The sequence below is a fragment of the Sciurus carolinensis genome, chromosome 4 (assembly GCF_902686445.1).
Source record: "Sciurus carolinensis chromosome 4, mSciCar1.2, whole genome shotgun sequence".
In the NCBI taxonomy this organism is placed as follows: Eukaryota; Metazoa; Chordata; class Mammalia; order Rodentia; family Sciuridae; genus Sciurus; species Sciurus carolinensis.
This window is the reverse complement of record NC_062216.1, coordinates 141,420,235-141,445,349: the sequence shown is the minus strand read 5'-3', so window position 1 is coordinate 141,445,349 and position 25,115 is coordinate 141,420,235.

Genomic DNA, 25,115 nt, shown 5'->3' with positions numbered 1-25,115 from the left:
AAAACCATACATATTATATCTGTTTTCACATACATTTTCACATATACTCTCATACATATATTTATATATATTGATATATGTGTTTTTTTCCCCTTTCCTAACCCTAACTCTACTCCACATACTTAGTCCAAATCCTAACAGTCCCTTAACCATTAATCTATGTATGAATAAATGGATTTTTTATGGATATTTATACATATTTGGCACTCATACATATGTTCTTATATATTTACTTACATATTCATACCCTATCTGTACACTACCCTGAGTGTATGTACCTACCATAAATTTATTCATTTATAAAATTATTTATTTATATAGGTTTTCATGTATATATTTTCAAATATACTTTTTATATATGTTCATATATATTGTGAAATATGTTCTAAATCTAACCCTAATCCTACCCACAATGTTAGTTCTAAACTCACAATACTCATTTCTAATACTATTTTTATAAGCAAAAACAAATTTATGTGAATATTCATACCTATTTTGACATATATATTTATATATATATTCATATACACTTACATATATGTTCATTAATTATTTGCAAATATATAACCTAACAATGAACCATATCATAACTATATATCTGACTCTAAATTTCTCCAAATAAAAAACATATATATTTATATTTGTTTTTTGTGTATTTTCACATATTTTATATGAATGCATATGAAAATACTTGTTCTAACCCTAACCCTAATCTTACCCCAAAACTTAGTCCTAAAACTAACATTTCCTCTAACAATACAACTCTTTCTGTTTAAAACATATTTATATGAACATTCATACATATTTTGACATATAATTTATATATTCACATAATTTTGCAGACATATACATACACACTTATTTGCATACTAATACTCTGTCAGTAAACCAAACCATAACTATACACCACCACTTAAATAGCCATATAAAACATTATTAATATGTTTATTTCATTCATGTTTTCATATATAATTTCACATGTACCTTTACATATTCTATATATTTATATGTATTTTTCAACTCTCACTCTAACCTTATTCCTACTTTTAAACTTTTTCCTATACCTAACAATACCACTAAGTATAAAATTAATTTTAAAATAAAATACAAATATATTTGTATATTCATAAATATATTGACATATTTATATATTCACATATATAGTTCTATATAATTATATACACATTCATACTTTATCTGTAAACCATTCCAAACTCTATACCTATCATAAATTTATCCATATAGATAACTATATATATGTTTATACATATTTTCATACATATTTTTACAAATATTTTTATTAGTCATATATTGATATGCTCTAACTGTAAGCCTAACCATTAACCTACACCCAAACTTAGAGCTAATGCTAATGCTGTTTCCAAAAATAAAGTTATTTTTATATAACAGATTTATATGAATATTCATTTATATTGACATATATTTATATTCACATTTAATTACAATATTTTTTATATAAATCAATTTATATATTCATACCCTCTTTAAGTTATACTGTAACTATATACATAATCCTTAATTTATTCATATATAAACCATATATTTATACAGGTTTTCATATGTATTTCATATATATATTCTTATATTTTGAAATCAATGTTCATAATCTAACCCTAACCATAATCCTACCCCTAAATTTAGCCCTAAACCTCACATTAACACTAACAATTTTATAAATATAACTCTAAACTATCTTATAAATTGAATCATCCAATATGTTTGCTTTTCAGTCTAGCTTCTTTCACTTAACACATTTACAATTCATACTTGTTGATCCAAGAATCCTGTTAATTTCTGTCATTAATAGTCCACTGTATGGACTGACCTGTTTCTTCACCTGAGCACCACTAGAAGATCTTCAGAGTTCTAAGTTTAGACAATTGTGAATAGAGTTGCTTTCAATATTCACTTGAATGTTTTTCTGTAAACATGAGTTTTTGTTTCTCTTGAATAAATAAATACCTAGGGCATGATAATTGTGTCATATACTATGTACATGTTAAATTTTGCAAGAAATGGAAAACAATTTCCATAATAGTTGTACCATTAGCATGCACACAATGAATTATTACAATTAATGTATAAGAGTTTCAGTTTTTCTAAAAGCATGTTATCACTTGGTATTCTCATGTTGTTTTTTTTTTAATATAGCATTTTTGACAGGTGTATAATTGCATTTCCTTGAGGCTTTAATTTTAAATTACCTAGTAACTAATAACCTTGGGTATGTTTTTATTTAAATTGTGATGCATTTGCTTTTTTGGTAAAGTTCTTAATACTTGTGTCCATTTTGTTTTAACTTGCTTTACCTGTTTTATCTCATTATTCTATTTGGAGAGTTGATTATAAATTATGGATGCAAGTCACTTATCTGTGATTTTAAAATACTTTCAGTCTATGACTTTTCATTTTATCAGCATTGTTTTTTAAATAGAATTTCAAAATTGTGATTAAGCCCAATTTGTCATTTAAGAGAAATAGATCTTGGTTTTGATGTTATACCTAAGAAAACTTTGCCTAATGTAAGGTCAAGAGATTTCCTATTATACACTTCTTATGGAAAATGTCAAATGGAACAAATATTTAGGAAAACAGATTGAGTTTCTTATAATGTTAGAATATACCAATCATATGATCTAGTTAATAAACTCTTAGCTATTTTTAAGATACATGAAGGCAAAGATTTGAATGAATGTTCATAGCAGTGTTATTCATAATAATCCAAAACTACCACCAATTTGAATGTTCATCAAATGTCAATTGATATATATTATACGTTGTGATATATCCGTATAATGGAACAGTACTCAATAATTCAAAGAACAATTCATCAACACATGCAACAATGACTGTCAAAATGATGCTGAATTTAAAAAGGCAGACAAAGAAGATATGATTCTATTCATACAAAAGAATAAAAAAATGCAAACTAAGGCAAAGTAACAAAAAGCAAGCCCATGTCCCTAAAGATGAAGGGGTATATCTAAGAAATAGATATTACATTTTTTATATATGATGATTATCTAAATTCTGGTTACACTTTCATGGATGTGTCAAAACACATAAACCTGTATATTTTAAATATGTTGTTTATTTAATATCAATTATACCTCAATGAAGTTTTTGAGTCACATGTTTAGCAGAAAAAATGCAACAACAGTAAATTTTGAGGAAATCTTCAATTAATGGATTATAAATGTTAAATATCTAGGCTTTAGAAATATAGATGGGAAAATCACCAAGCAAATACAATATTATCTGTCTAATTAAGTGACATAATGAATAAATCTTCAGTATTTATTTCTATAATTTGTGTTGTTAACATCACTGAAATAAATAGTTCTAAACTTAGGTTGGTATGAAATATAAGTTGCTTCCATGGCTCTCACACTTTTCAGGAAAGTTAAAGTATGAGCATTTACTTTTAATTATTTACAATAAATATTTCATGTAAAAATAACATTCGGAAACTCTTTTTACATTCATCTATACAAAGAAAGATTTTGTCACCTAATTTCCTCAATCCTTGCCTAGAAATATAACTTTGGAGTAGAGATAGGATGTGGCTACAATGTGAATTTTTATTTAAAAGAAATGCCTGACTCTCTAAGAAAATTTTCATTTGGGGGCCAAAAAACAACTCTGGAAAGAAATTTTTTTATATGATTCCTTTTGAGAAAATATAGTTTGATAAATAAAAATCCAAGTATGATTCCCTGACCAAAACAGGGATTCAGACAAGTTACCTGGGGATATTTATGATGTATTATGTCAAAATTAATAAAACCATAGATAATCACTTTCCCTCACAAATCTCTTAGGGATGTTCTGTTTTATAGTTCTTGGGCTTTCAATCATGTAACATCTGAGTAAACGGCCACATCAAATTTTGAAAAGGAATATGTTAGTCCATCAGGATGTCTTTAAATTAGTCAAATATTGGTGCTTATTACTGATTGTCACTGCCTTCTTTGCAATCAAGGAAATGGACAACTTGTTCATGGAGAGCAATTGCCAATTCAGTTTTAATTGTCAGAGTATGGTTTGCAGCAAAATCATTTTGAAAGAAAAAGTGTGACATAAGTAAGTAGGCCAAGGCAGAGACACCTTGTTTCTCTGGACTTTGCTTATATGCTGAGGAACACCTCAATAAACCTCTCGGATTGCATCCTTAATATACAATACTCCTCACTGGTGATAACAGTTGTTCAAGTGTGATGATGGTGAAGTACTCTAAGTTGATTCATGAGACTTCACAGGATCATTTGAAGTAACACTTTGAGCTGTATTGCTCAGTGTTTTCCCAAAATTATTATTATATTTGCCTCCATAATTCCATATTTCCCAAATGGATTGTCCTTGTCATTACTCCATTCTTAAGTTTACATCATCAATTTTTCTTTTATTCGTTGATTCCTAAGTAGAATATTTTGGGGGGTGATAGGTCATTTTTATTTTTTTTTTAATCAAAAGTTTCAGATTTTCAAAAACAATTACATAATATAGAGAATTCTCATATTTTCTCTGTTCCTTTACTTGACATTCAGTTTCATAATATTTTGATTTTGTTCTCAGAGCTTCCCCTATTAATATCTGATCAAATATTATGTCTTCAATATTAATTTCCTTCATTTTATTATCCCTGGACAGTGTTTTTAAATTCATTTTCTACCATACTCATCTTTCCCTTGATCATTTGTAGCAGAACAAACGATAGCAAGGGAACAGGGATTAAAGGAGTGTTTTCCAAAATTGCATTTTTTGCCTCAGATTTTAACATACTAGTGCTTAAGAAATTTTTTTTTTAAATCAAAAATAACTAGGGGTAGAGTGCTAGCCTCACAAGCTCTAAGACCTTGAGTTCAATCCCCAGCACCACAAAAAAAAAAAAACTAGAATCAATTTAGGCAATGGAACTTCAAATGCCTTTGCCTTCACATGCAGAATTTATCTTTAGTTTCACAAAGATCTTGTAGTATTTTTTTTTTTCAGTTTCTTTGAGACTTGTAAGTGGTTGTACTCCAGTATATCTTTAGAATAAATAGTCACAAAATACCAGTGACTAATAGTAAACCCTACATCTAAGGGTTTACTATGGTACCCTCCATTCATATATTTTGTACTGGGGCCAAGGATGAAGGAGTGGGAGCTGCTCAGATTGTGGCCTCACATTGCAATGACAAACTGCCAAGACAACAAATACATTCAGATACTTTGTGTTGGGACTAATGACACGTAAACTAAGTCAGGCTGACTCCTTACTCCCTGGCGGGTGAGCAAGATCAAGGCCTCAAAGGCAGTTTCAATAGTTATTGACGATAAATTGGACCACCGTCAGGGATTGGTTAACAACAGTTCCCCGAACATGATCAGCTCGTGCTTGCCATATAGTCCTATGGGACTCTCACCTGCGTGAACCTCCCATGCCTTGCTGACCTTTAAGCTGATTGGTTCCCACCTAGCCTTCACCCTACATAAAAACTGCATGACTTCCTCAATAAACGAGTTCCTGCTGTGACTGGTCTCCTTGACACGTCTGATTGTCCTCCACCCGGAGGACTGGGAGTGGGCGGTCAGTCAGCCCTACCTTTCCCGGTCTGACCTTGTTGGGTAGTGTCCCCTTCCCTTGCTGCTGGTCGAGAAGAGCAAGGGGGCTTAAGACCCTGACAACTTTGCATGGATTGCATCTAATAGTCAAAGAAAGTATCGTGGTCAAGACCAAAATCAAATGGTTAGGAAGGTACTCCTCCTCAAAAGAGACAAAATACTAGTATCAATGAAGTGAGGAAGTTCCCATAGCTGAGGATGGGTAGGTTAAATAATAAGCATTTTCGTAAAAAGAATCTAAGCTACCATTCCAAGTAGAGCATATGCAACTCTTTTCAAAAGTTAAAAGTCTAAAGAGTTAGATTAGTAACTAGCTTTAAATCAGTGTTTCAGTGAGAAAGACATATCGATTCATTTTCCCATAAAAAGTAGTTACATATGGAGATTAGAATCAATTTTTAAATTACATTTTGAGTTAAGTAGATTTGAAGACTGGCCTGAAACCAAACCACCGTGAATAGCATTATTTATGGATTCCAAGTCAGGAAAGTTTAACCTATCAACAATTTTTGGAAGAAAAATGGCATTTTGAAGACAGACTACAGACACTGCTATAATTTTTGGTGCTTCCCACAGAACATATAGACTTTTATTTTTAATTGAGATGAAAGAAGTATAGAATAAGATGTGGATTTATCTAGATATGAATTTCCAGAAGGTTGTATAATAGTATAGCATGTATAAATAGAAATTGAACTCAGAGAATCCTGTGTACTCTTCTGTAAGATTTAAGTATTGATATTAACTATATGTTCACAATTTTAGAATTTCTATTTGTTAATTTATGTTATATAATAAAATTTAACAAATAAACATTGGTTCAACAGAACTTTAAAAAATGAAAGTTAAAGCAGTATTACAACTTTATGAGTTCACTATTGTCAATCAAGAGATTTATACTCATTTTCCTCTGATGTACTCAGGTGACCAAAGAGCACAATTTTTAAAAATTGAACAGATGGTGTTATGAGAAAAAACACACATAATGTACACATACACATACACACACACACACACACACACGTGTGTGTGTGTGTATATTTAATCTATGTATATTTAATTTAAATACTTTTAGAGAGATAGGGTGGATATCTATAAATATACATATACATGTATATTTAACCTATGTATATTTAATTCAAATACTTTTATTTTAAAATATTTATATATATGATTCTCCAATAGAAGTAGCAAATTTATTCTTGCTGTGATAAATGGTTTATGCTCTATTTGTTATTTTCATATTTATCTTGTTCAAGTAGATTGAACTAATTCTAACATTGTTACTAGCAACCCAGAAAAATGAGTCCAAAGTGTCATCCCATCTTTAATCATCAGATTTATTTTGTTACTTGTTAGTATTTTGTTGTTTTGTTAGTTATTAATAGTTAGATCATAATGAAACGAATATTTTATAAACATGCCATGGCATATATCCATGTTTTTTCCATGGAGATTGCTTTGGCATTTGATTCATTTTTCCATGGAGATTGTTTTGGCGTTTAATTTAAACTACCATCTTAATATGTGTTTCATTATTATAATTAAATATCTAGGGAAGGTAACTTTAGAAAAAAAATAAAGGTATTCAGCTCACAATTCTGGAGATTCAAGGGTATGGTGCTCTCATAGCCTTGACTCTGTTGAGAACCCCAGGATGTTCTGACTCACTCTTAACATGATGTAACTAATGGTCCCAAGAGAATCACCTTAATTCCTTGTAAGGGCAGGATCTTCAGAGACCTTATGACTTCCAACTAGGCCTCACGTCTTACAATTCTTAGTAGCACAATAAAGAACAAGCCTCTGATACATAAACCTTTGAGGGACAAACCACATACAAATCATATTAGCTATTCTAGTTTGGATCTTGAATGTCCTCAAAAGTCCATGTGTTCAATATTTGGTCCCCTAGCCCAAGGTGGAGGAACCTTTAGTAGTTGGGGCCTAATAAAACGAAATCAGGATGTTGAGGCTGTGGCTTTGACAGGATATTGGACATTAGCCATTTGTTGTCTCTGTCTGCTTTCCTTGTAGCTATGAGATGAACAGATTTACCACATGCTTCCACCATTAGGTACTGTGTTATACAATCCCAAAGAAATATTGGCTAATGACCATGGACTGAACTCTCTGAAACCAGGAGCCAAAATAAATATTTTTTCTCTTTTTAATTTGTTTTCCTCTGGTATTTATTATAGTAACAGAAGGTTAATTAACACAACAGCTTTTTTGGCACAAACTAAATGTTGTCAAACTATTCCAAATACCTTGGTCCATGTGCATTAACAAATATGAAACACAAAAATAATAATATAAATATATATCAATGCTTTCATGATATTTTATTTTTGCTGCCTACAATCATCTACAGGAAAAATACCTTAGTGGTTACCACATTTTGACTCACCTAAAAATCTGTAGAGTAAGCATTTGGAGATCTCCGGAGTCCATACAGTGATTGACAGTAATAATAATAATTTGAAAACTAAAAGATATCACCTTGCAAATGAAAATAATAATTCTTAAGTAAATGTAAATTTAGAAAAACACTGATCTGTTTAATATGAGAGTTTTTAGGTCACATATGAATATAATATTTTCTTATAAATCAAAAGTATAACTAGGACATAGGAGGCTTGTATTAAATATAAAGCAAAAAAATCAAAATTACACATCTCTTTTCCCATGTCCCTAACTCTCAGTTTCTAATGTGTGAGATTCCCAATATCAAATATAAAATATATCAAAGGCCATTGAAAAGGGTGAAAGGAGGTCTTACTTTAATTCTGGTAACGGAAGGTATGGCCTTTGGTCTACATCAAAGATCTCTTTTAATCAACATAAAATATCTGACTTTCTGTGAACTCTGAATACTCAGTTTTTTCTAATTGTCCCCCAGATTCAGAGATTCGCACTCTGTTCTCTTGATGTAGAATGTGGAGGGAAGATGACCCCTTAGAGGCTGAACTGGGTCTTCATCATACTATATAGTCTTTCTGTAAATACATTTGTATGTATCTTCTCTGAGCAAAAGCAGCATATTCTAAAATGCTTTACATTCCTCCTTACCTCAGAATACGGAACTACTGTACAGTTATTTTACGATGTTAATTATTTCTCACATAACCATTTAGTTCAGAAAAAGAATTTCCACAACAGTCAGAAGTATATAAGGAGATCGTGAGACTATCCTTTAGTATATTTCCAACCAATATGCTTTCACTTTTTTGATCCATATGTAATAATGATGAATGGGAACAAAATATTTATCTTTTAATAAAAATAGTAAATTTGTTGGTGCTTGAAAAACACGCTGTTCTACAAAAGAATGAACATGGCATAATATTTTACTTTTTTAGAATTATCTATGAATGTTTAATGTGTCTGACACTCATGGCTGGCTAGATTTTTTTCATGTGTAATAAACTGAAGAACATGGAAAAGAAAGGAGTAGTACATTGTTTAGAATTAGGTCCAGTAGATTCAGCAAAGAGTATAAACTCTCACAAAAGATAATTTTTTTCATCACACAAATGAAATATTGAGGTCACTCACTGATATAGAGTCAATAAACAAGTACTTCATCAGGAGTTACATATCCGGTTGCATCCTATTGATGAAAAATTACTCACATGATCAATTGCATGTGCAAGAGAACCTGGGAAATGTAGTCTATATTCAGAAAACGCAAACAAATAATTTTGACAGAATGCCTAACATAATTTAAAGAAACAACAAAATGATGAAATCACATGTATTGATATTTCGAGGCTCAGCTTAGAGAGAAGAGTAACAGAAATTTTAAGCAGATGGTAAATTAAATGAGCAAACTAAAAAAAATAAAAAAAACACTTCTGTGATTAAATAAAAATATTTGGATGCCAATATAGGCACCAGAATATAGTAGGCACTTGGAAACATTGTGAAAACACACATGCAGATACAACACACATTCTCCCTGCATTCTTGTGGGTTGTATTTTAGTGGAAGAAGATTTTTTTTATACCAACAGTGGTGGTCTGACTTTGCAAAAACTGAATAATTTCCTAACTTACTCCCAAGAAACCTATCTGAACCTCAGATTCCAAAAGTAGTTTTATAGTGTTAGAGTGGTGTGTACATTCAATTCAGTAACTTCTGGCAAAGCATTCAACTCCACATTTCCATTTCATTAATGCTGTTATTCCTTTTCCATTTTTCACACTTATGCACCTATTTTTGTAATATTTAGGTAGCCAAGATAAATTACCCCCCCAAGCAGATCACCTTAAAAAAAAAAACAGAAATGTTATTTTCTAAATCTCTTCCTTCTTCCCAACAAGCAATGAGCTATTTGTAGCACCTTACCCCACCCCTCAAATCTAATCTTGCACCAGATCTTGTTATTATTGGCATAAATCTACTTATTTAATTAATTTTACTAGTTCATTATAGTTATACATAGTGGTGTGGTTCATTTGGACATACTCAAATGCATATAAAATAATTTGCTCTATTTCAATTGCCACCACTTCCCTTTCTTCTCCTTTCCTCCCTTCACTGACCCTTTTGCTTTATTCTGCTGGTCTTCTTGGTATTTATTTATTGTTTTTAGTTGGTAAATTATAGTTATACAAAAAAATGGAATCCATTATGATATATTCACACATACATATGCATAATTTTGGTAAATGCTATTCCACTCTTCCTCCCCTTTCCCATCCCTCCTTCCTCCTCCTTTATCCTCTTCTACTCCATAGTTTTCACTTCTATTTTTGTGAGATTCCCTCAGGTAAGTTCTTTTTGCTTTGTGGCTTCTGCATGTGAGAGAAAGCATTCCACCCTTGACTTTCTGTATCTGGATGATTTCACTTAATATGACTTTCTCCAGTTCCAACAACTTGTCAGCAAATGGGATAATTGCATTATTTATGGCTGAGTAAAATTTTATTGTGATTATGTACATATACCACATCTATTTATTCATTTGTCTGCTGATGGCCACCTACACAGGGTCCATCACTTGGCTACTGCGAATTGTGTTGCTATAAACATTGCTATGCAAGTGTCCTTATAGTCTGCTGATTTTAGTTTTCTTGGGTAAATACCAAGGAGTGGGATAGCTGGGTCTTATGGTGGTTACCCTCATCATACTTTGAGGAAATCTCCAAACTGCTTTCCAAAGTTGTTTTACTAATTTACAGTCCCATCAACAATGCAAAAAATACCTTTTCTATACATCCTCACCAGCATTTAATGTTATTTCTCTTCTTGATGATTGTCATTTTAATAGGAATGAGATGAAATTAGTGTAATTTTGATTTGCGTTTCCCTAGTTAAAAAGGATGGTGAATATTTTTTCACATATTTATTGGCCATTTGTGTTTCTCCTTTCGAGAAAAGTCAGTTTACTTCATTTAACAATTTATTGATTGGGTTATTTGTTTTCCTGGTGTTTAGTATTTTTGATTCTTTGTGTATTATGGATGTTAATCCCCTGTTGAAATATTTTCCATTCTGTAGGCTCTCTCTTCATTTCTTTGTTGTGCAGCTGTTTAGTTTAACGTCATCCCTCTTATTAATTCTTGGTTTTATTTCTTGAGCGTTAGAAGTCGTCTTAATGAATTTGGTGTCTGTGCCGATATATTGGAGGGGGGACCCTATGTTTTCTCCTAACGTTGCAATACATTTTCTTCTGTGTGTTATATAATTTCAAGGATACTTATCAGGCACCGATATGAAATAATTTTTGTGCCAATATTGATCCTTTGGGAGTCAATTGTTTTCTTATATTTTATACTGTACTAAAAATAAAGTTATAGTTCATAAAAACAACATTATGACAACATGAAGGTTACATAATCTGCTTAGGTTGGTATAACAAAATTCTATAACTTGAGTGTCTTAAACAAGAGAAATTTAGTTCCTTGCAGTTCTGAAAGATAAAGGGTTCAAGATCAGGATCTAGTAGTATTTGAGTTTAGGTGAGTTTTCTCTGTCATGTAGACAACTACCTTCTTACTGTGCATTTACATGTCAGAGAAAAGAAATATAGAAAGAACTCTCTGGTGTCTCTTCCCATGAAGATATGTGTCCTATGACGTAAGGGCTCCATGTCTGACTTTATCTAACACTGTTTATTGCTTTATAGGCCCTATCTCCAAATATAGTCTTACTGAGAATATGGGCTTCAGTGCAAATTTGGGTGGAAATGATGCAATTCAGCCTAGAGCAAAAACTAAATAAAATGGTGCTTCATAACTCAAGTAAGCAACATACTGATTTTGATATGTTTAAAGGGATTAAACTTTCTCTTACATTTCTCCATTCTGATTGTTTGTTATAGGTATGTGAAGTAAAACATGTTTCATAACATAGTCTTCAATTGGAAATTGTTGTGTCAAAATAATTGATTAGGATGATTAGGGAAAGAAGATAAATAACAACAACAATAAAGAATCACTGTTTAATAGCTTTTCAAGAGCTGGTGAGGTCATTTTTGTGTGTATGGTATGTATACTATATGAATATATGTATGAACATGGTATAAAACTAGATTTATGTTAATTAACATGCGGGCATAGCCAATGTATTTTTACATGATTGTTTATATATTATAAAGAGGATATTTGTTTGAATGCAGTATGATTATATTTATATAAAAACAATAAATCAAAATCCATAAGTTTATGAACACGTATGTGTGTATGTATAAACATGCAGAATTTGGTGAACACATGAATGGACACTACATTTCTTAACATTCATCAAGTATGAGTACCCTTTGTAATTTTTTTAAAAAGTGCTGTTGCTTATTATTATTTACATTCTTTCCTCTTTTGTATCCTGTGAAAGAAACAAGTAAAACTGTAATATTTTAACCTAGTATTAGACTGCTTTTTACTTTATGTGTAAAAAATGATAGAAAAAAGTCAGAGGCATAGCTACTTGGGATTTGGAATGTAATGGGATAAAATATGTTTAAATCTTGTCTTTCTAATTTCCAATTTGATAAAATATTTTCTATTCTTGGGTAGTTTCTTCTCATTTTTCAATTTTAGCTTTCTGAACTTGGCAATATTTTCAATGTAATATTAATTTCTATAAACCTTAGATTTTATAAAATAAATCATCCATTCACCATAAATAGTATTATGCTATGCATTTCAAACTCAGTTTCACAATTTCAGTTGCCTGTGACTGCCAAGATCATACCACAATCAGGCTTGTTTTTGAGTTAGTGACGTGGCCTTAGGTTATAATATGCAACATGAAGATGTTGATTCCCAAATACTTAGAGATATGTTAGTCCTCAAGTTTTAAGTTGCTACTTTAATTGGAATAGAAAAAAATTACTTTCTGCCAGTTATGTTAATAATGCCTATGAGAAACTAAATTATCTGACTTCATATTTTAAATGTATTCTAATGATGGTTTATCATGCTTGTAGACTTAGGTTAGGCATCTTCCCAGCTGGCACACACCGTAATAAAGGGCTATTTGACTGACAACTGCTGGAGAATCGATATTTCTGTAATGTGAACTCACATACACACTCAAAAAACCCTTCCAAGATGTTCCTTTTCTGCAATTCAATATCTGTGGGACATCACAGGATCCAGCTTTACCCTTGGTTCCTGCCTTATACTTCAGGCCACATGCAGAAAACTTGGAATGGAACCACCGTTTGACCCAGCTATCCCACTCCTTGGTTTATAACCAAAGGACTTAAAATCAACATACTACAGTAACGCAGCCACATCAATGTTTATAGCAGCTCAATTCACAATAGTCAAACTATGGAACCAATCTAGGTGTCTTTCAACAGATGAATGGATAAAGAACATGTGTTATATAGAGACAATGAAATATTATTCAGCCTTAAAGAAAATGGCATTATGGCATTTGCAGGTAAATGATGGAGCTGGAGAATATAATGCTAAGGAAAACAAGCCAATCCCGGAAAACCAAAGGCCAAATGTTTTCTTTGATAAGCAAATGCTAATTCATAATATGTGGGGGCACTAGGGAAGAATAGAGTTACTTTGGATTAGGTACATGGGAGTGAAGGGAAGGGAGTGGGTCTGCGGGTAGGAAAGATAATAGAATGAATCTGACGTTATTACCCTATGTACATATATGACTACATGACCAGTGTAATTTTATATCATGTACAACTGGAAGAATGAGAAATTATACTCTATTAATGTATGATGTGTCAAAATGCATCCTACTGTCATGTATAACTAATTAGAACAAATTTTTAAAAACCAAGAAAAAAATCCAATTTTAACCAGTAAACATGAGCCAAGTTGACCTAGAGTTGCAATGGCAGTGGGAACTTAAAAGTCATCTGTCAGTCAAAAGTCAAGAGAAGGACCTGGGCAGTATTCTCTGGAAATTGTTTAGCATCCCCCAAAAAACTGGAGTGTAGGAGAGCCACATTATCTCTCTCCTCTCTCAGAGGACCCACTCTCTCCTATGAAAATATCCCCTTTCCCTTTCCCTATCCCTTCAATAAACTCATTGCTATTACTTTGAGTGACATATTTCTGACTTGATTGTAAGAATCAGGATTTGAAGGGGGGTGTACACATTGACTCAGTTTCTTGGAAGTTCCCAGTGTTATAACATAATCACAGAATGCTATGAATTAGATATAGTTTGATAGTGTTCCATAATGTTTAATGTGCTGAAAGCTTGGCTGGTGTTGGAACCTTGAAGAAGTGCAGCCTAGTGAGAGTGGGTTAGGTCATTGGAAGTACTACCCATAGAAGGGACTAGTATAGTTTTCTTGGACTCTGGTTAGTTTTTATGACAATGGATTATAATAAGGCAAAGTTGCCTCAGGTTCTTGCCCTCTTCTACACGCAGCTGTTGCTTTTCCTATTTATATACCGTATTGTGATGCAGCAAAGGGGATGATCACCAGAAACAGGCACATGGGGCTGCCCGCTCTTGCACTTTCAGCCTCCAAACACTTGAACTCAGTAAATATCTTGTTCATATGCTTTACCCAGTCTCACACATTTTGTTATAGCAACAGGAAGCAGACTAATGTGCACACTGTGTACCAATGCCAAATTCCTAGTCTTGATATTATTCTATATGCAAGATTAAACTTTTAGGAGAAACTGGGTAGGGTACATTACTTCACTCTGTACTACCTTTGCAACTTTTTGTGAATCTGTGACTATTTCAAATTAAAAAGCAAAAACATAAAAACACATAAACACCAACTAAAAACATGTTGAACAGGAGGATAAACTGACAGTAAATGAAGCTACTAAGGAGAAGGCATTAAGCTATATCAAAATACCTTGAGGTTTTATTCATATTTGTCTTCCTTGTTTCAAAATATGCATATATTATTAAAGAATTTTATGGTAAATGATAATACCATATGATTTTTGTTACTATGGCTCTGAAGTATAATTTAATGTCTGGTATTGTGATGCCTACTGCTTAATTTTTTTTTATTTTGTATGTTGATCATTCTCATTGTAAGGTGCCTTGGTGTGGTCTGCTGTAATTTTGTATATTTGGGGTCCTGTAGACTTCTTATAGGTGATTTTCCATTTCTTTCTTTAGACTTGGGAAATTTTTTGATATTATGTTATTGAAAATATTGTGTATTCCTTTGGTTTGTATCTCTGCTCCTTCATATTTCCTGATAAATCTTAAATTTGGTCTTTTCATGTTATTACATAGTTCTTATAAGTTCTATTCATGGTCTCTTACCATCTTCTGTGCATACTCAACTTTATTTTCAAGATTATATATTTTGTCTTCATTGCCTGAGGTTCTGTCTTCCAAATGGTCTAGTCTGTTGGTTATGCTTTCCTTTGAATTATCAATTTAGATTATTGGTTCCTTTGTTTTGAAGATTTCTGCTTTTTTTTTTTTTTCAGAACCTCTGCTTCCTTATTGATCTTTCACTTCCTATATTTTCTCTCTGATTTTACTCCTTACACCATCTTTTACTTCACACATCAGTTTAACTCTGTACATTCTAAATTCCTTCTCTGACATTTTTTTCTACTGTGTTGTCAATGGATTCTATTATTAGAGCATCTTGGTTTGTTTGGGGAACTTTGTTCTTTTGTTTATTCATGTTATTTGTGTGTTTTCCCATCTAGCAGTATGGATCTGAGGCAGTACAGTCTCTACCCTATAGACATAGAGTGTCCCTGAAGTTTTTCAGTACTTCACCTTTAAGGGGGAGGCCAATATTAACAACATGTAGTGGAAACAATATACAGGCTGAAACTTAATAGCTCCTACTAAAATGTCTACAGTTTTGTCACAATAAACAGAAATGATGTGTTCAATAATTTTTTACAATTCCAACAGTAAATTTGCTAAAAAGTTTACAATTTTAAATGGTGGATAAAGAGAATACAGAAGTGGTATAGAATGATATTATGAGGGAAGAGGAGAGAAGATAGAAGTAAAAATTTACAGAAAGAGTGAAAGAGGAATTGATAGAGATTGACTTTTAGCAGGAGAAAGGTGAGAAAAAATGCAGGGAAATAGATGAGTGAGAGGACAAATGTATAAGAACTAAAATAATAATAATAGTTAAAAAGAGAAAAAGTCCCAGTGCATTGGGAGGCTGAAGCAGGAGGATCTCAAGCTCAAAGTCAGTGTCAGCAAAAAGGTAAGGCACTAAGCAACTATCCTGTCTCTAAATAAAGTACAAAATATGGCTGGGGATGTGGCTAAGTGGCCAAGTGCCCCTGAGTTCAATCCCTAGAATCAAAAAAAAAAAAAAAAAAAAAAAAAAAGGAAGAAAAAGAAAAGAAAGAAAGAAACAGCAAAAATATAAGCATATACAACAAAACTGTAAAATGTTTTTCATGTATCTCAGTACTCCATAAACTGATGCATGAAAAATACTTGGTTTCAAATATGGTAGAGAAGTTAGGGAGGAAAAAAATATATCAATGGAAAATTGAACAATTGTTTTGATTGGTGTTCAAAAATTTCTCAGTTTCCCTTCTCCACTGGTAGGTTGGGGTGTCTGAAGCTTGATGGTAGCTCCTGTCTGGTGGGAGCCAGACTGGCTGGTGATTGAGGTGATAGAAAGGTGCCCTCACAACCTTTTCCACTCTTCAGATCTGATGTAGGCAGGACTATGCACGTCAGGATTCGCAGGACTAGGGCTTGCCTGGGTCTCCCCAGCCTCTCTCAGGGCAGAATGCCCCCAGTTTCTGATTTTTCATGGGATTGACAAGCCTAGACAGACCCACAAAGAACCAGTCACTATCTGATGGATCTGGGCTTCAGATACACCAGGTTCAGCCATGTTGCAGTCCCAAGATCTGGATACCATTCCAATGAGTGGAGAGACCATCAAGGATGCACTCACACAGAGGAGCAACCCCAAGAAGAAGCAGCAAGATGGCAGCCACTAGCACTCCCAGCAGGAAGTCCCAGGTGCAACCAAACCTGCAGGCTCCCAGCACTGGACCTCTATGCTCTGGCCAGTGTTCCCTGACACGTGGCTGCACCCTGAAATAGCAGTGGCAGCAAAACCACAGGCACCCTGGCCTTCCAGGGCCCAACCAGTGCTCTTATGCAATCAAGCCTGCAGGCACCCTAGGAATGGATGTCCAGGTGGTGGTGGAAGAAGCAGTAGTCTCTAATTGGTTTCTTAACTATATGTTCTTACAGATTTTATGGTTAAGAGGAACTATCCTTATCTCCCAGAGTTTCAGTACCTGGTCACACAAGTCCCTTTTCAAAGTAACTTGGGTTCCTCTTATCAATATTATTTTGGGCCTGCTTTTCTCCTACAGATAACAGGTAATTTGTTAAAGAATGTGACATGTCCTGTCCACTTAGGTCAGGTGGGGCTATAGATAAATTGCTTCTTGGAAAAGATATCATGTGGGGGAAAACAGAGTGGGTGCATTTTATAGAACTATTCTTTTTTTCTTTCTTTCTTTCTTTTGCGGTGCTGGGGATTGAACCCAGGGCCTTGTGCTTGTGAGGCAAGCACTCTACCAACTGAGCTATATCCCCAGCCCCAGACTATTCTCTTAACCTCATGTTCCCACCAACAACATCTCTCTATTCCCTATTAAGTCATATGCCACTTAATGCAATGAAAATTTATATAATCACCATTCAATCAAGATGCAGAACTAAATTATCACTGCCAATATGTCTTTCATTCCATCATAACTGGTGATCTGTATTCCCCTTACTGCCGGGATCTCTAACCCATGGTAATCAGTAATTTGTATTCCATCTCTATTTTTGAAATTTCAAAAATGTTACAGAAAAATGAAATCATTCATAATCCAATATTTTAGATTGATTTTTTTTCCCATTCGGTATAATGCTCTTGAGGTCAATTCAAGTTTTTCCATTTATCAGAAGTTAAGTCCTTTTTATTATTGAGTAGTAGCATATGGTATGGAATTACTATGGTTTATTTAACCATTCACGGATGGAGGCAAACTTGTTGTTTCCAGCTTTCATGTATCTGCTACTATGAAAACTCAGGTACAGGCCTTTGTATGAATATAAGTTTTAATTTTTCTGGGATAATGTCCAGAAGTACAATTACTAGTTACATGGTAAATATAGGTTTAGTTACTTTGTTTGTCTTACAAATAAATGACCAAATTCTTTTCTATAGTAACTGTAACAGTATACATTCCTACCAGCAACATATACAATATCAATTTCTTTGCTTCACCTAATTTTAATGGTGAGTTCTATCATTTTAAAAAATATCATTTCTATTGTGTAGTGGTATCTCATCATAATCTTAATTTACATTTTCTTACTGTCTAGTGGAATTGAACATCTTTCATATGCTTTTTAGCAACTTTTAATTTTTCTTTTTTCAATTTTCAAAAAAATTACTTACGTTTTACTGGTGAGTTTTGAGAGTCCTTTATATATTCTGAAAGTGATTTCTTATGAAATAGGTGGTTTGCAGACTTTCTCCCCCAGTCTACAGAATGTCTTTTTATCACCTCAGTAGAGCCCTTTGCTGCATAAAAAGAAAAAATAAATAAATAACTTGGACATAGTCCATGTTATAACTTGTTTTCTTTTATGGATCAAGTTTTTGTCAAATCTAAGAACACTTATTGTAACTTTTAATCCTGAAGAATTCCTCTTATGTTTTCTTCTAAACATTCTAAATTTTTGTATTTCACTTACAGTTTGTTAATTTTGGTCTGCACCCACTGATGCTTCTGGATTGCAAGTTTATAGGGTTCCAAATCTGAAATATACAAGGCAAAAAAAAACCCAGAGTAGTTACCATTGTGTCATTTCACCAACCAGTAGACAATCAATTTTCCCTCTATCCTTCAAAATATTTTTTTATGTTTGTTTTATATATAATGTTCAGAAGTTTAGTTATGAATAATGGAATAAATAATAAAAAGTGCACCAATTTTGCCTCTCTGAAAATAAACATCACACTTTATAGTTTAATATCTTATGTGCACTAAACTATTTTGCAAAGAAGATTTAGATCTCATGGAACTTATTTTCCACTAGAGAAGGATCAAATGTATTCAGATTATTTTTAAACAGCATAAGTGGGAGAAAAATATGTGTATGTCTGTCAGGAGAACAGAGAAAGTTGACTCAGTAAACAAATGCTAAAAGTTGAGGAACTATTTGTTTTGGAGATAACTATTTGTGTTTGAGTTAAGATACAAGCAACATTTCCCAAACTAGTGAAGCAAATATATATATATATATATATATATATATACCTATATACCTAACTTGATTGAAAATCTTGAAAGATAAATTGTAATTTGCTATAATTTATTTTAGAAAAAGTGCACCAGGATATAATGATAATGATATAGATAAAAACTATATCCTAAAATTCTTGAAATCTAACATAAAGATCATGTGTATGATTTTCTAAAAGCAAAATTGAATCATTAAAATATTTTGTTAAAATTTATGACAGGACAAATTTATTTCAGGTAGAATTATTTAGAAGGCAGGTAGAGAAAAAACTGAAAATGGACAAATATCTTTATAGGTAAGATTAGTTGCTAGAAATATAAATAATAATGGTGTTAAATATGGAACTAGAAATAGGGAATAAGTGTTTAGGGAGAGTGAATGTATGCTATACGTAAATTTAGCAATATTGATTAGTAAGTAGATTCCTTAGTTAAATGCGATTGATATCACCATTTGAGAGTAAGGATACAGAAAGAGAAATCTATTAATGCAAAGATGGTGAGTTCACCTTAGGGAATATTGAATAGGCATTCTTCCTCAGCCAGTGCTATAAAGAACTGAAATATAAAGTGTGCAGTGCAGAGAAGTCAGGACTTTGAAAACCTGCAAAAGAAACTATAGTAAAACACATTTTAAGCAGAACAAAAATGAGAAATCTTAGAATAAAGAAGAGTGAATTAGGACAGAGAAGAACTATGAAAGAATAGCCTTTTTGTATTTATGGGTATAAACATATTCACAAGGTAGTAAGTACCAGTTAGTAATGAAAGGAATTTACAAGTTCAGTAAGAAATATTTAGAAATATTTTTATTCATTTCAGCAAAATAAGTGGTTACTGGTGTGCCTCATAAATGTAGTTTCTCTGGTGGGGGCATGTTTGTGTTGTGAGAATTACTTTGAAAAGTATTAGGGATTAAGTAGACAATAATTTTTGACTTGATGAAAATTGACTGATGGAGAAATTTTTCCAATAATTTAAAGACAACATGATTAAAATCCATATTTTTGTTGTCTTAAATCATAGACAAAAAAAGTAAGTTAGCTTACATGCAGACATAAATAAGCTAATAAATAGCGAACGCCGATTCGTTCTGTAAAAGGCCATAAGAATAAAGGCCTTCAAGAGTGTTTACTGCTAATATGACTTTGAACAGTTCTCTTCATAATGATTGGCACATTAGCTGGGTACAGTGGAACACACCTGCAATCCCAGAGACTCAGGAGGCTGAGGTAGGAGGATCACAAGTTCAAGTCAGTCTTTGAAATTTCCTCAGAGTTTGTCTCACAATATTCTTTTTAAGGACTGTATATGTATCTTGCTGATAAGCGGATGATAATACATAATGGGGGGTGGGTAGGAGACAAGAATGGAGGAAGGAGGGACTGTATAGAGGGAAAAGAGGAGTGGGAGAGGTGGGTGGGGAAGAAACAACAATGAATCAAACACCATTACCCTATGTAAATGTATGATTACACAAACGGTATGCCTCTACTTCAGGTACAAACAGAGGAACAAGTTGTGCCCCATTTGTTTACAATAAAATAAATAAATAAAATTTAAAAAAACAAAATAGCTCAGCAGTAAAGCACCCTTGGGTTTAATCCTGGTACTAAAAAGAAAAAGAAAGAAAGAAAGAATAATTGACACAGAGCAAACACATATCATTCTTTATGGACAGAATGGAAAGATATTTTATCCCATTAAATTATGAAAAAGAAAAAATATTATATGTTTCCAGATAAGCAGGTAAGGATGATGGATGTGGCCAAGAAGTGAAGTGAAGTTTGTATCTACCCTCATTTTTCTTTGATAGAAATCATAGACACCTGTTAAAAGTGAGAGGTTTTGTTGTGGGATAAAGAGCAAGGAAAGGCATTACATTCCATAAAAATAAAAATGATAAAGAAAGAAAGGATTAAGAATCAGAAAAAAACAAACAAACAAACTGACTTGTTTACCCATTTGAGGAAACCAGCTGAAACTGAGAACATATAAATTTGTAAATAAAAGATTCCACAACATAGATTTGTCTTTCTTTTGTTTTTATGTTATAACCTATCTTAACAAAATTCTTTGAATAAATTATAACTCTGTAGAATTTTTTTCCCAGAAAATATCAAAAAGACTCATTTTTTTTTCATTTCCAAATATCCTTCCTTACATACCAGAAAGTTATCAAAAACATTAGAGTGCACATTAACGAGTAAAGTGTTTTAATTATAGCCACTTAATATTTGTTAAGCAAATGTGTCATTGAATAAATGGGTTCTTGACATTCTGAAATGGACATAAATCTTGTCCAGTAACAAAATGCAGGCTTTTTATCATGTTAATGGTTTCAAGTACAGTATAAGCCTCTATTTCATCTATGTCATCCCTTCCTACCATTCATCATTTTCCAGTATTCAATTATTTTATTCAGGACAGCAAGTTGCTACTGTAGTATTAAATTTATCAAAAGAGACAAATCTAGGAAGACATCTCATCCATCAGTCTGTCTCCTGATTAAATTACTTCTGAGATAATCCTATTTATAAACACCTGCAGAAGAGGAGATTCCACAACTTCCCTTGACGATAATTAAAATATTTAACGTTCTTTGCTGTAAGATGTCATCCTCAGATTTTCTTCAAATGCTGTATGTTCAACAGAGCCAGTTTTATATTGCTCTTTGTTTAAAAGATCTGCCCCAAAATTTTTATATAAAAATCTTGAGCTTACTCTTGCATATTCCTGATAACTCAGTCAAGAGCAATCACCTCTAAACCCTGAGTAATACAGTAACAAAATGGATGCATTTCGATATTTTTATTATTGACTTGTAATTGTTATTAGCAGAGTAAATTTTTCAGTAGTTTTGGATTTACTGAGTTCAGGTTTATGGAAAAATTGAACCGATACTATAGGGTTTTCTATATATGCTCCAAAACCATCTTTCTTACTCTTAACACCTCACTTCAAGTATGGTACACTTGCAACTATTAGTGAACCAATTTTGATTCATAGCTGTTGAATGTCTTTTCTTTATGTGGCTCTATTGCTGAGTTATATGATTTTCCTTTTCTCTGAACAATTTATTTTCGGGCAGGTCTACGGGTGATGAATTCCCTAAGATTTTGTTTGCCTATCTCTCTTTCATTTGTGATTGAAGGATAATTTTACAGAATATTGAATTTTAGTCTTGCGGATTTTTTTTCTTGCAGCACTTTAAATGTTCTACCTCAGTGTCTTTGTGCTTACATGGTTTCTGAAGAGAAGTCTGATAAAATTTTTCATCTTATTTATCTAGTGATAAGGCTTTTTATCCTTCTGGCCTCTTACAAGACTTTCTATTTGTCTTGGGTTTTCTGAAGTTTGAATATGATATGTCTTCAAATAATTGTTTTTGGTTTTGATTTGCTTAATGTTCTGTGAGTTTTCTAGATCTATGATTTGGTGTCTGTCATTAATTTTGTAAAATTCTGAGTCATTATTATTTCAGATATTTCTTCTGCATCTTTCCTTCTTCCCTTCTGATATTCTAACTATTCATCATTCATTTTGCAGGTGTAACATTTGTAATTGTTTTACAGTTCTTGGGTATTCTGGTCCATTGTTAAAATTCATGTTCTTTTTCCGGTTTATTCTACTGAAAAACCCACAGGAATTCTTCTGTTCTGTTATGGTATTGTTTCTTCAGAATGCTCAATTATTTTTTGTTCTTTCTTAGAGTTTCTATCTCTTCCTTACATTGTTCATAGGCCTGCATGTTGTCTACTTTTTCCTTCTAGAACCCTTAACTCATTAATAGTAGTTATTTAAATTCTACATTTGATAATTCCAAATCTGTTTCATATCCAAATCTTATCCTTTCAGTTATGTTTTTTGTTGCCTCCATACATGATGCATAATTTCTTTTTTAAGTGGAGTAGCAGATCATGGGGGTAAATAGGTCTTTGGTATGAGAATTTATGTCAGTCTGGGGAGGATCTATGACCTGTTTAATTAAGCTGTAAATGTAGGTGCCAGAGGCTTCCATTTCTTAAACTATCTTGTTGTTTTTCTCCCCCTGTTGTACTTCAGTTTCCTTATAAACTCCTTCTGAGTGTATCTTGTAGCTTTTTCAATTGCAATTCATTGTTCTTTTTACTAGAGCCCAAATAAACGACTAAATCTTATTTTTTTAGTCAACCAGAGGTTCTGTAGCTGAGACTTCACAAATGTTCCTTCAGCTTTTGTTGCTGTTGTTGTTGTTGTTTGATTTTCTTGCCTTAGATAACTCAGGGAGACTAGAAGTTGGTAGTTAAATCATTGCTAATTAGGCTTTGTTAAAGCAGTATGTCTAGGAAAGCAGGCCTTTGTCATAGAGAATGCTCTAGGCATAGTTCAAATTTGGTGCTTTACTGTGTCCCTTCCTGTAATAAGTACATTTTGTTAAATCCCAACCTTGAGAACCTGATAGAATTCCTGGAAACTCATGAAAGCGTAACTGTTTCTAAGACCGAACCACTAGGAGTTTCTTACTCTCAAGCTAATCTTCAGTCAAACTTCAGCAATGCATCAAAATTATCATTTTACTTCTCACAAGTTTCGTGCCCATGGCTTCTGCTGTACATAAACTTATTTCTAGGTGGAAATTTCTCTGTGTGTCTCACTGTCCAGATTTCAGAGAGACAGTTTGTTCTATGACCTCTGTCCTGCTATGATTTTAAAATTAGCTACTGCTTTTCAGTTTATTTAGTTTTTTTCTTGTGAATTGTAGAATGACAATGATCAAGCATTCAATGTGGAGGAGCTAAGAGAGAGAAGATGTCTTTTAATTTTAATTACAAAAAAAAAACATAAGCCAACTAACAAGTCCGTCAAATTAGTCATCTTTAGAAGTCATTTTAACTTAATTACCCTTTCCAATTTTTATCATATTCCTGATCATAGATTAAATCTCAAGAATATAATAATTTAATATTCTCTTCGCTGTATATTTACTTTGATATTGTATTTTTATAGTGAGAGGACATTTCTATATACTGAGCTTATCAAGAAACACTTTTTACTTGATGCTTTTTTTTTTGTTTTTTTACACTTGAAACTAAAATGACTTTATTCCACATAAAATATATTTTCAGTAGAAAATTATTACTCTTAGAAAAGTAATGCAATTTCTTAATTATATCATGAGACTTCCTATATAGAAGACTTACTTCTGAGATTTGACCAGCTGCTGGCTTATTTCCTTGAAAATAACTCTCATTTGATGTGGATGTTCATTTATTTCTACCTGTGCAAATTTTACTCTCTTCTTCTGATGTTAAATGTGTCAAAAACTATAGATTTGGAGTTTATATTTTAAGCAATAATAAAAATAGAATAAGATTTTTTTTTTAAAAAATGGAAATGGCGTTTGGACATTCCTACATAAAGATCATTTTATGTAAGAAGAAAAATTTAACACCTTATATTATTTAAAACAAAATATAACTTCATAATACAATTTATTCTGAAAGAGTCTGTATTACTAGTAATGACAGAAAACAATTATTACAAATACCTAGGAGATTTTGAGATATTTTAATAGTCTTTTCTACCCATTATTTGTAAGATTCCAGCACCTTTAAAAATGCAGTACTGTTCTCCCAGATAACAACAGGACTTAAGTTAAAATGGAAAAATAGAGGAGAACATAGGGTCACTTTTATCTCATTGAATAAGGTAGAAATAGACATATCACATGAGCAAACAGTCATTTATTAAATGCTAACACATAGCAACACTTTGAAAATGTCCCTTACC